We start from the raw sequence: 13,351 nt of genomic DNA, 5'->3' as shown, positions 1-13,351 counted from the left end.
TTTTTATTTTTATTTTTTGTGTATGGGTGGTCCCGGGGATCGAACCCACTACCTTGGCGTTACAAGCGCCGTGCTCTACCAGCTGAGCTACAGAGGACCACCCATACACAAAAAAAGAAAAAGAATGGAACTACACACAAGCGAAATCCTAGAGGAAAACCTGGTTCAGTCTGCTTTCCAATAGCCACTGGGAGACAAATTCACCTTTTAGCAGGACAATAACCTAAAACACAAGGCCAAATATGCACTGGAGTTGCTTACCAAGACGACATTGAATGTTCCTGAGTGGCCTAGTTACAGTTTTGACTTAAATCAGCTTGAAAGTCTATGGCAAGACATGAAAATGGCTCTCTAGCAATGATCAACCACCAACTTGACAGAGGTTGAATAATTTTTTTATAATAATGTGCAAATATTGTACAGTCCAGGTGTGCAAAGCTGTTGTTAGAATTTTTCTTCCACTTTGACAGAGAATTTTGTGTAGATCCTTGAATTTTTTTAAACAATTGAATCCATTTTAATTTCTCCTTGTAACACAACAAAATGTGGAAAAAGTCAAGGGGTGTGAATACTTTCTGAAGGCACTATAGGTAAAGCGAGCATGGGAGAGCATGGCCCTGGAGGGCTGAACCTGAGCAGCCTTGTTTTATGGACCTGTCATCATCATAACTGATCTCTTGACTGTGTTTGCATGTGGTTCAAACAGACAGTTATGCCAGTGTGTTGTGCTGTTTTGCGTTGTGATGTACACTGGGCTACTGCAAGGCTGAGGGCAGTGTGCTATTTCCTTTCTCACACACTCTCTCTCTATGTACCCATGTGCACCACTCACTCACTCTCCCTCACTACCCTTGCTGTTTTTAAACCGAGTGATAGACTGTTTCTGTCTCTCCTCTTGCTGGTGTGTTTTCCTCTATCTATCCTCATGTCTCAGCTGCTAAATCCTACAGTTATTATTGATGGGTGTAAAATGCCACCCACTTTACTTCACCAAGGGTGCAATTCGGCTGAATGGTTGTCAGCTCTCTCTCTCTCTCTCTAATTCTCTCTCTCTCGCTCTTTTTCTTTCTGGCTCCTACTCTCTCCCTCTTTTTGTCTCTCTGCTGCATGCAATAGCCATGCCTCTAGGTTCGCTTGTAACCCCGCAGACCCAGCTGATGGTAAATAATAGTCTCCAGGCATTTCCCTCCACTATCACTCTGGACCTACAAAAATGGAAATAAGAGCAGATATGGAAAAATGCTAGAATAAAAGACATGGAAAAAATATAATAATCCTATATACACTTGTAATCTCTTACATCCATCTGGTTTATAGGAAAATAAGGGGGGAATCATTAAAATGAAGACATCTGTATGCATAAGTCCACAGATATTTTTATGGGGATTTGGGTCCACCTGTGCTATGAGTAATGCAGGTATTAATGAGCAGTGCAGCAGCAGTCGTTTCTGGAAGAGAACAAGAGAGGGAGAGAGAGGGAGGTGATTGGTGAATCTGAAAGAACGAGCTGCAGACAGGAAACTTTCCCAGTCGCGCCAGACAGAGACTAGATCATTACAGAGGGACATCGTCTACGAGAGTTGAAGCTGATCCTTCTGTAGTTCAGAAAGCCTCTCAACAAAAGGCTCAACAGTGGAAAATATAGAAAGGAACCAAACGGCCAGCCTGCTAGCAATTAGCCTTCTAGCTATTTTGAGCCATTGTTGAGTAGCCTGGCTGCGCCACATTGAGCCCCTGCGTTGGAGCTCCATTCTGGGCTTGAGTCCCTGTCTCCAGTCCCCTCTCTGTGGGTATGTGGTGGTCAGAGTGGATGTGGCCAGGAATAAGACTGGGTGGACAGGTGGCATCACCTGGAGTTGAAGTGTTTACTCCATGGAACACAGTCCCACTTTCCTGGCCGCCTCACAATATCTCTCTCACCTCTACATGGAGCCTCTCATTCATTAACTCTCTTTCCTTCTCTCCTCTCTTTCACCTCCCTCTCTCTCTGCATGTCCTCTCAGTCTGCCCAGGGCGCTGTGTCCCGTGTCAGTGGGCCATCTGTGTGAGAATCCCCTTGGCCCTGCCTTTCCACTTCCTCTGTTTGTGTGTTTGTGTTTGCATGCCTGCTTGCATGCATGCACCCGTGCGTGTGTGCCCAGGCCTGGTGCCATGGCCTCTAGTGCTGGCAGTCAGTCTGTAATGACAGAGCACCAGCAGCTAGCCCTGGACACTGAGGGGTTCTGCCCTGCCAAACCCCTGACACTAGCATTAGCATCTCTGCTAATCCTCCCATGCAGGCTAGGATCCAGTATCTCCAGCCCACCATCTAACCTGACACACGGACCACATTACACTGGGCTTTCTGATATGCTGACAGTGGCCAAAGCTTGCCCTAGCTGTACAAGCAATAGAAACCTATGGTACACGTGAAATGGCGCCGGAGAAGATGGCTGCCGTTTTACAGCCCTCTAACCAATTGTACTATTATGTGTGTTTTTTCGCGTTATTTGTAATTTATTCTGTACATAATGTTTCTGCCATCGTCTCTTATAACCAAAAAGAGCTTCTGGATATCAGGACAGCGATTACTCACCTCGTATTGGATGAAGATTTTTTCTTCAACGAGTCGGACGCGAAGGATATCCTACAGACACCCGACAAGGCCCAAATCCCCGTCATTCGCAGGAGAAAGAGACAGAGATATCGTGGACGTAGGTCGGGGTGCCTTGTAAGGATCCGACGGCGAGCGAGTAAACTGCCTCTTCCATCAATCCTATTAGCCAATGTTCAATCATTTGAAAATAAATTAGATGACCTAATATTACGGTTATCCTACCAACGGGACATTAAAAACGGTAATATCTTATGTTTCACCGAGTCGTGGCTGAACGACGACATGAACAACATACAGCTGATAGGATATACGCTACATCGGCAGGATAGAACGGCTGACTCCGGTAAGACAAGGGGTGGCGGTGTATATTTGTAAACAACAGCTGGTGCACAAAATCAAATACAAAGGAAGTCTCGAGGTTTTGCTCGCCTGAGGTAGAGTATCTTATGATAAGCTGTAGACCACACTATTTACCAAGAGAGTTTTCATCTATATTTTTCATAGCTGTCTATTTACCACCACAAACCAATGCTGGCATTAAGATTGCACTCAATGAGCTGTATAAGGCCCTAACTAAACAGGAAAACGCTCATCCAGAGGCAGCGCTCCTAGTGGCCGGGGACTTTAATGCAGGGAAACTTAAATCCGTTCTACCTAATTTCTACCAGCATGTTAAATGTGCAACCAGAGGAAAAAAAACTCTAGACCACCTTTACTCCACACACAGAGACGCATGCAAAGCTCTCCCTCGCCCTCCATTTGGCAAATCTGACCATAACTCTATACTTCTGATTCCTGCTTATAAGCAAAAACTAAAGCAGGAAGCACCAGTGACTCGGTTAATAAAAAAGTGGTCAGATGACGCAGATGCTAAGCTACAGGACTGTTTTGCTAGCACAGACTAGAACATGTTCCGGGATTCTTCAGATAGCATTGAGGAGTACACCACATCAGTCACTGGCTTCATCAATATGTGCATCGATGACGTCGTCCCCACAGTGACCGTACGTACAGTGGGGGAAAAAAGTATTTAGTCAGCCACCAATTTTGTAAGTTCTCCCACTTAAAAATATGAGAGAGGCCTGTAATTTTCATCATAGGTACACGTCAACTATGACAGACAAATTGAGAAAAGAAAATCCAGAAAATCACATTGTAGGATTTTTTATGAATTTATTTGCAAATTATGGTGGAAAATAAGTATTTGGTCACCTACAAACAAGCAAGATTTCTGGCTCTCACAGACCTGTAACTTCTTCTTTAAGAGGCTCCTCTGTCCTCCACTCGTTACCTGTATTAATGGCACCTGTTTGAACTTGTTATCAGTATAAAAGACACCTGTCCACAACCTCAAACAGTCACACTCCAAACTCCACTATGGCCAAGACCAAAGAGCTGACAAAGGACACCAGAAACAAAATTGTAGACCTGCACCAGGCTGGGAAGACTGAATCTGCAATAGGTAAGCAGCTTGGTTTGAAGAAATCAACTGTGGGAGCAATTATTAGGAAATGGAAGACATACAAGACCACTGATAATCTCCCTCGATCTGGGGCTCCACGCAAGATCTCACCCTGTGGGTCAAAATGATCACAAGAACGGTGAGCAAAAAATCCCAGAACCACACGGGGGACCTAGTGAATGACCTGCAGAGAGCTGGGACCAAAGTAAAAGCCTACCATCAGTAACACACTACGCCGCCAGGAGACTCAAATCCTGCAGTGCCAGACGTGTCCCCCCTGCTTAAGCCAGTACATGTCCAGGCCCGTCTGAAGTTTGCTAGAGTGCATTTGGATGATCCAGAAGAGGATTGGGAGAATGTCATATGGTCAGATGAAACCAAAATATAACTTTTTGGTAAAAACTCAACTCGTCGTGTTTGGAGGACAAAGAATGCTGAGTTGCATCCAAAGAACACCATACCTACTGTGAAGCATGGGGTGGAAACATCATGCTTTGGGGCTGTTTTTCTGCAAAGGGACCAGGACCGACTGATCCGTGTAAAGGAAAGAATGAATGGGGCCATGTATCGTGAGATTTTGAGTGAAAACCTCGTTCCATCAGCAAGGGCATTGAAGATGAAACGTGGCTGGGTCTTTCAGCATGACAATGATCCCAAACACACGCCCGGGCAACGAAGGAGTGGCTTCGTAGAAGCATTTCAAGGTCCTGGAGTGGCCTAGCCAGTCTCCAGATCTCAACCCCATAGAAAATCTTTGGAGGGAGTTGAAAGTCCGTGTTGCCCAGCGACAGCCCCAAAACATCACTGCTCTAGAGGAGATCTGCATGGAGGAATGGGCCAAAATACCAGCAAACAGTGTGTGAAAACCTTGTGAAGACTTACAGAAATCGTTTGACCTGTGTCATTGCCAACAAAGGGTATATAACAAAGTATTGAGAAACTTTTGTTATTGACCAAATACTTATTTTCCACCATAATTTGCAAATAAATTCATGAAAAATCCTACAATGTGATTTTCTGGATTTTTTTTCTCATTTTGTCTGTCATAGTTGACGTGTACCTATGATGAAAATTACAGGCCTCTCTCATCTTTTTAAGTGGGAGAACTTGCACAATTGGTGGCTGACTAAATACTTTTTTTCCCCACTGTACATACCCCAACCAGGAGCCATGGATTACAGGCAACATCCGCACTGAGCTAAAGGGTAGAGCTTCCGCTTTCAAGGAGCGGGACTCTAACCTGGACGCTTATAAGAAATCCTGCTATGCCCTCCGACGAACCATCAAACAGGCAAAGAGTCAATACAGGACTAAGATTGAATCGTACTACACCGGCTCTGACGCTCGTCGGATGTGGCAGGGCTTGAAAACTATTACAGACCACAAAGGGAAGCACAGCCGCGAGCTGCCCAGTGACACAAGCCTACCAGACGAGCTAAACCACTTCTATGCTCGCTTCGAGGCAAGCAACACTGAAGCATGCATGAGAGCACCAGCAGTTCCGGATGACTATGTGATCACGCACTCCGTAGCCGATGTGAGTAAGACTTTTAAGCAGGTCAACATTCACAAGGCCGCAGGAACAGACGGATTACCAGGACATGTACTCCGAGCATGTGCTGACCAACTGGCAAGCGTCTTCACTGACATTTTCAACATGTCCCTGACTGAGTCTGTAATACCAACATGTTTCAAGCAGACCACCATAGTCCCCGTGCCCAAGGACACTAAGATAACCTGCCTAAATGACTACCGACCCATAGCACTGACGTCTGTAGCCATGAAGTGCTTTGAAAGGCTGGTCATGGCTCACATCAACACCATTATCCCAGAAACCCTAGACCCACTCCAATTTGCATACCGCCCCAACAGATCCACAGATGATGCAATCTCTATTGCACTCCACACTGCCCTTTCCCACCTGGGCAAGAGGAACACCTACATGAGGATGCTATTCATTGACTACAGCTCAGCGTTCAACACCATAGTGCCCTCAAAGCTCATCACTAAGCTAAGGATCCTGGGACTAAACACCTCCCTCTGCAACTGGATCCGGGACTTCCTGACGGGCCGCCCCCAGGTGGTAAGGGTAGGTAACAACACATCTGCCACGTTGATCCTCAACACGGGGGCCCCTCAGAAGTGCGTTCTCAGTCCTCTCCTGTACTCCCTGTTCACCCATGACTGCATGGCCAGGCACAACTCCAAAACCATCATTAAGTTTGCCGACGACACAACAGTGGTAGGCCTGATCACCGACAATGATAGGGAGGAGGTCAGAGACCTGACCATGTGGTGCCAGGATAACAACCTCTCCCTCAACGTGACAAAGACAAAGGAGATGATTGTGGACTACAGGAAAAAAATTAGGACTGAGCATGCCCCCATTCTCATCAATGGGGCTGTAGTGGAACAGGTTGAGAGCTTCAAGTTCCTTGGTGTCCACATCACCAACCAACTATCATGGTCCAAACACACCAAGACAGTCGTGAAGAGGGCAAGACAAAGCCTATTCCCCCTCAGGAGACTGAAAAGATTTGGCATGGGTCCTCAGATCCTCAAAAAGTAATACAGCTGCACCATCGAGAGCATCCTGACTGGTTGCATCACCGCCTGGTATGGCAACTGCCTGGCCTCCGACCGCAAGGCACTACAGGGGCCAAGCTTCCTGCCATCCAGGACCTCTATACCAGGCGGTGTCAGAGGAAGGCCCTCAAAATTGTCAAAGACTCCAGCCACCCTAGTCATAGACTGTTCTCTCTGCTACCGCACGGCAAGCGGTACCGGAGCGCCAAGTCTAGGTCCAAAAGGCTTCTCAACAGCTTCTACCCCCAAGCCATAAGACTCCTGAACAGCTAATCATGGCTTCCCGGACTACTTGCACTGCCCCCCCACCCCCACCCCATCTTTTTACGCTGCTGCTACTCTGTTAATTATTTATGCATAGTCACTTTAACTCTACCCACATGTACATATTACCTTAACTACCTCAACTAGCCGGTTCCCCTGCACATTGACTCTGCACCAGTAACCCCCTGTATATAGCCTCCCTACTGTTATTTTATTTTACTTCTGCTCTTTTTTTCTCAACACTTTTTTGTTGTTGTTGTTTTATTTAACTTTTTTATAAAAAAATTAATGCATTGTTGGTTAAGGGCTGTAAGTAAGCATTTCACGGTAATGTATTCGGCGTATGTGGCAAATAACATTTGATTCGATTTGATTTGAACTGTGGGAAAGGAATACTGATTGTGAACACATCGACATGACGGTTGCATTTTCGAAAGGTACAATATGTTTTTGACTGCGAAATAGATTCACTCTGTCCCTTACTCTACCCCTCACTCTCCTCTCTCAACCCCTCTCCCTCCCCTCTCTCCCCTCTCTCTTACTACCTCCATTGTTTTCTCTTTACTGTTGAGCACAGTGCGAGCACAAAGACATGTTTGCCAGGCGAACAGAGGCAGGGCTGTGTTAGGCTGCCTGCTACCTGCTGAGTAGGAAGGGGGTAGGAGGCAGGGAGAGAAAAGCTTGCCCGCCTGGCAGTGCCGGCTGCCCGTGCCTCTCTCTCTCTTTCTCTCTCTCTGCCATGGAGCTGGCACCAGCAGCTCCCGGACAGAAGGACAGAAGGTGTGAGGGGCTTAGACCTGCCGCGCCCTGTTAGAGACCACGGCACAGGTACTCTCACTGTGGGAGATAGACTTACTGTAACACTCAGCCTCAAACATTCCAGTCCAACAGGACACCGTCACCCATCTCTAATCACATCTCCACAGTTACATTTACTGGTCTGTCTGTCCTTACCACGTTCTTCACAGGAACAGATTAATCATAATCCTCCATAGGAAGGTGAGCAATACATTTTTCGCTGAGACAAGCCCAGTGTGTAGCTACAAGGAGAATAGTGAAAATATGTTTTCCGCAACGGACCTAAATATAGAATGAATCAAATCGGTGATTCAATGATTAGCATAATGCCTATGTGTGTGTTTCCAGGATTGACAATATTCTAGTTCTCGCTGAGGCCGATATTGCTGCTTCCATTCAATCAAGGCGTTTGCTGTACAGCGGTCGTGTGGAAGCATCCATTCAGAACAGTGTTTTGAACAGCTAACGCCTCAGAATGCAAACCTTAAAGGAAGTTGTGTTGGCTTGAGTAACTCTAGCTGTGTGGTTATGTTACCGCCTACACAGCGGGAACCAGATATAGGTCACAACAATAGAGGTAAATGTCAATACTGGAGGAGCACGGCCGGTCTAGGCAGTTACCCCCACTGGTACTATGCACAGTCATTGTGTGGCCAAGGTCCTGCTTAGAACACACATACTTTTCAAAGAGAGTGAGAGACATGGGGGAGAGGTGTGTGAAAGAGAGAGCAAGAGACAAAGAGAATATGAGCGAGAGAGGGGAAGAAATGAAGAGAGAACTTGAGAGGGACGGAAACAGAGAACGAGAGAAGGAAAAATACAGAAAGAGAGAAAGAAAGAAAGAAAGAAAGAAAGACTGTGAGAGAGGAGAGCAGTGATAAAAGTGCTGACATGTTGATATACTTCCTCCTCTGAATCAGACAGCTGAACGCTCCTTGAACAAGGTCACTGAGGATCACACATCTCAGGTTAAGACACTGAGCCCACCCACCTGGATATTACTGTACACTACAGCAGACATACAGAGACAGGACACTGCACAGGACAGCCCTTCTCCCCAACTGCAGGGCTCTCCAGAGGGTGGTGCGGTCTGCCCAACGCATCACCAGGGGCAAACTACCTGCCCTCCAGGAGACCTACAGCACCCGATGTCACAGGATGGCCAAAAACATCATCAAGGAAATCAACCACCCGAGCCACGGCCTGTTCACCCCGCTATCATCCAGAAGGCGAGGTCAGTATAGGTGCATCAAAGCTGGGCCCGAGATACTGAAAAACAGCTTCTATCTCAAGGCCATCAGACTGTTAAATAGTCATCACTAGCTGGCTACCACCCGGTTACTCAACCCTGCACCTTAGAGGCTGCTGCCCTATGTACATAGACATGAAATCACTGGTCACTTTAATAATGGAACACTAGTCACTTTAATCATGTTTACATACTGCTTTACTCATTTCATATGTATATAATGTATTCTACTCTACTGTATTTTAGTTAATGCAACTCCGACATTGCTCGTCCTAATATTTGTATATTTCTTAATTCCATTCTTTTACTTTTAGATTTGTGTGTATTGTTGTGAATTGTTAAATACTACTGCACTGTTGGAGCTAGGAACACAAGCATTTCGCTACACCCGCAATAACATCTGCTAAATATGTGTATGTGACCAATAAAATTGTATCTGATTTGATTTGATCCTTTTTCCTACAGTGGTGGGGTGGGGTGAGGTGGAGGCTGGCAGGTGGGGAGAAAGGGCCCTCTATACCCAGCCAGATAGAGGTTTGGATATGACAGAGAAAATGACAGAGAAAAAGCAATGGACAAATACTGACCCTAGCCTGGTCACAGATCTGTATATGCTTGGGCACAAACTGATCTGCTACCAGGCTAGTCTGACCTTGGGTGAAGTACTTGAGCAGAACAAAATCCCAACCTACTCCAATACTGAGATTGAGAACATACGGTAGGCTACTGAATGTGAATAATGCACAGCGATGGTCATTGATGAGGGAGTGAAGGAGTAGTAATAATGCAGCTTGCAGTAAGACCTCTATGCATAGTAGACCATTGTAGAGTGGAGGGAGTGGGACTGACCGTGTGACTCCCTGTAGACAGGACTGGAGGCAAGCAGTAAACACCAAGTTAGATGGAAAAATAAAGTTGGGAGACCCCCTTCCCACTGTTTGGGCTCCAGGGTGAAGTGCCTTATTATCCTTTATTACACACACACACACACACACAAAATCACTTGCGCACACTCAAAAACAGGCTTGAGGGTAATCAAATAATAGCAAACAGAAAACAAGCAACAAAGAATGCAGCACCGAAACCTGCACACAATTACTGGCCTGCCCCGCTGCCAAGAGAGTGCAATTGATAAAGCAGGGGCCGTATCAGGTTGTTCTCGATGTGGCTCCATTGTAACTATAGTAGTGGCTGTTTAATGAAGCCCTGCATAACATTACCCACGCACTTTGAGGCCTATTGGAATCCAACTTGGGTGGGTAATTGCATTGGCCCCCACCGACAGATACAGACAGTGAGACAACGGACCAACACACCCCATCACCCCAACACAATGAGGCAGTAGCGTGGTCCCCACCGCTCAGTCTCTCTGCCCTATCAGGATGCAGGAGTACAGTGCTATATACAGAGCCAAGCGTAGGCAGGCATCCACACACAGCACAGAGCCAGGATATGAGGACATTAGACAAACATTAGCATTAGCATGCCGTGCCTTCCCTCCTATAGCTTCCTGGAGTTAGGGTTAGGATTTAGAGTCTCTCAAAAGGTATCCTCACACTAAGTTGAGATCAGTGTGGAGGCCAGACAGGGGCCTAGAGTGAGGGAGGGGGTGTCCCCCAGACATGCCTGTGCAAAAATGTCCCCGCAAACCCCCTGAAGCACTGCGAGAAACAGTGATACACACATTCTAAATCGTCTCGAGAATTTGTGAATGGAAAAATGGTTTAGCACACTTGGCAGATGCACGAATCCTCATTCCACAGTTATCAAATAGGGGTATTACAGTTCTCTTCTCTGCAGAAAGACAGAGCAAGAAAAATAAAAGAGAGAGAGTACATAAGAGGAATCTATCTGGCTGACTGTGGTGGGCAGGGAGAGAGAGAAGGAGAGGAAGGAGGGAGGGAGGAGTAGAGGGGAATGTTGATAAAAAAGGTAGTTCATTTCAAGGTTGTGGTAATATCACTCCTGGACTACAGGTGCTAGAAAGAGTGAGTAAGAGAGACTGAGTCTGGGGTTGGGGTTTCTGTTGCTGGGGTGGTGTGTGTGATTAAGCATGCAGAGTGGCAGGAAGATAAGCTTTTCCGAAAGCAACAACTTTGAAATAGTGTGTATGTGTGTGTAAGACCTGCAGGAGGCAAGAGGTGTGTGTACGTGTGGTGTTTCCCTGCCTTATCACCAGGACATTCCCTCACATAGCAAGTTATTCCAGTATGATTACACACACACACACAGAGTGAGAGAGACAGACAGACACGCAAGCGAGTCTGTGGCTCGGGGTGCTAGGCTGTAAAAGGAACCTGTTCTTGTTAAACAGCATTTTCCCTCTCCCTGGGGAAAACAGATGGAGGGAGGTTTGATTTAAAGCAGGCAGCGGCGGCTAGGGGGGCGGGGGCGGGTGGAGCGGAGGATGAGGAGGAGGGTTTGCAGTGCCACACTAGGAAGGTGTCCTTTCCTTAATGGAGAAAACTGACACCTCTGTGTAAGCTCATCAGTGGAGCCTGAGGGGAAGTGACTGGGTGTCCTACAGCTATGCTACCTACAGACTAAACAACAAGTACAACACCACTGGAGAGCTCTGGGGGAATGACGAAGGGAGGGAGGGAGATATGTAAGGAAAGGTAGATTCTAAACAGGCAGGCCAGGCTGTCATTGTTTCTCTCTTATCTCCGTCTGGGAGATGCCTGCCAAGGCTGTGCAAACAAGGAACACAGGAACACAGAGCAGGAACACACACAGCCCTGTGACAACCTCTGCAGCCCAGACCAGCCCTATCTGTCACACACGTAAAGTGAAGGCTGTATGGCCACAACAACACACTGCAGACAGTGGGTACCATAACACACGGAGCAGAAACCCCTCTGCCCTGTCCGTCACTATCACTGTCAGCGCGCCGGTGGCGATCCAACAGCCACTGTCATCCCCCATTCAGTTTACAAACACACTGACAACTAGGAAATCACCTTCTCAGCAGCAACACCAGAGAGAGAGCGAGACAGAGAAAAGGAGAGAGGGAGAGTAAAGAGAGGGAGAAACATTCGGTCTACCAACCTGGCTATATCAGCTCCCCAGTCCCACAACATTTCCAGTCACAGACAGCATTCCTCTGGGGTGAAACTCCTCTTGTCCATTCTCTGTGGTCACCGATAGAAAGACCAAACTGCGGGGCCAAACGCCCATCAATCAGAATAGCCACTCACTGGTAGAGAGAGAGTGTATGCTTGCTAGGAGACCTACTGATGTAAGCTAGTACCAGAGAAAATACCCAGTCAGTCATGATGCATACTTAGGAACAGAAATAGCAATAGGGCCCCCAGAGGGATTATACAACAGACTACATTTAGAGGCACTTCCACTGGCCCACAGACCAGGCAGGCAGCGGCTTATACACACTCTCGCTCTCTCTTTCTCTCTTTTTTCTCTCTCTAATTTCTTTCTCTCTCTGTCTCTCTCTCTTTCCTAAGCAAGACATGACCACAAATAGAGGGGTCAAGTGAAAGGCAGCAGTTAGGGGGTGGAGTGGCAGGAGCATGGCTGTTGCAGGATGCTGCTCTCTCTTAGTTATGGCTGCACAATGAATGGAATTTTAATCAAAATTGCAATATTGACATGTGCAATATCCATATCGCAAGAGGCTGCAATTTGTTTTAAATGATATGAATGTAAAATGTAATAAGCGTCCCCTGGGAAGCTCTGACCAACACTTTGGTTCCTACCATGTCACAACAACTTCTACTGTACCTGTCGTTGTCGTTAGTTATCATGCCAAACAACACCAGCCATAGAATCGGAATACTCATTTTATTTATCTGATTCCAACAGTTCACCCAAGTGTTTTGATCTAAATCGCAAGTAAAATCGCAATTGCAATATTTGGTCAACAAGATGACATGCCCATATCGTGCAGCCCTACTCTTACTGTTGTGTTGTTATGACACAGTAGCACAGCCTTATCAGGGCGGCCCGGCAGGCCCCCAGGGGTTGTCCTGTCCCAGAGAGAGTGTACTAGCCAGGGGGCATAACAACATGGTAACCCCCCCCACGCCTCCCTTTACTCTCCCTTCTCCCCTCTACCCCTCCCGCCCTGCTTGTTTCCCCCTGCCACCTGTGACTCCCCCTCTCCCCCTCCTCCTTCCCCCTCCTCACCTCTATAAATATCTCGCCAGGCCAACACTGCAAAATCCTCTGAGATGTGCTATCTCTGGCCCAATCATCTGCTCTCTGGTCAACGATTTGATTTGCTCCTATCTTGCTCTTTCAACACGCGGCTACCACCACATTATCGGCCATGGATAGTGACATTGGGACAGGTCAAAACTGCGACAAGGCATCACAGAAAGAGGGGGAGAGAGAGAGGGAAAGGGAGAGAGGGAAGTGCGAGAGGGGAGAGAGGAAAAGG

The 13,351-nt window shown here is 47.0% G+C and overlaps 1 protein-coding gene across 1 annotated transcript in view; it reads right to left on the bottom strand.

Annotated features, from left to right (window-relative positions):
• LOC121548913 (human immunodeficiency virus type I enhancer-binding protein 2 homolog) overlaps positions 1-12,175 on the bottom strand; it is a 65,038-nt gene extending 52,863 nt beyond the window's left edge. Inside the window, exon 1 of the mRNA XM_041860572.2 lies at positions 12,004-12,175. The gene's annotated coding sequence lies outside the window, so the exon portion shown is untranslated. The remainder of the gene's footprint in view (positions 1-12,003) is intronic.
• Positions 12,176-13,351: the final 1,176 nt, after the last annotated feature.

This window comes from Coregonus clupeaformis, chromosome 33 (assembly GCF_020615455.1).
Source record: "Coregonus clupeaformis isolate EN_2021a chromosome 33, ASM2061545v1, whole genome shotgun sequence".
Classification (NCBI taxonomy): domain Eukaryota; kingdom Metazoa; phylum Chordata; class Actinopteri; order Salmoniformes; family Salmonidae; genus Coregonus; species Coregonus clupeaformis.
This window is presented reverse-complemented; position numbering and strand designations above follow the sequence as displayed.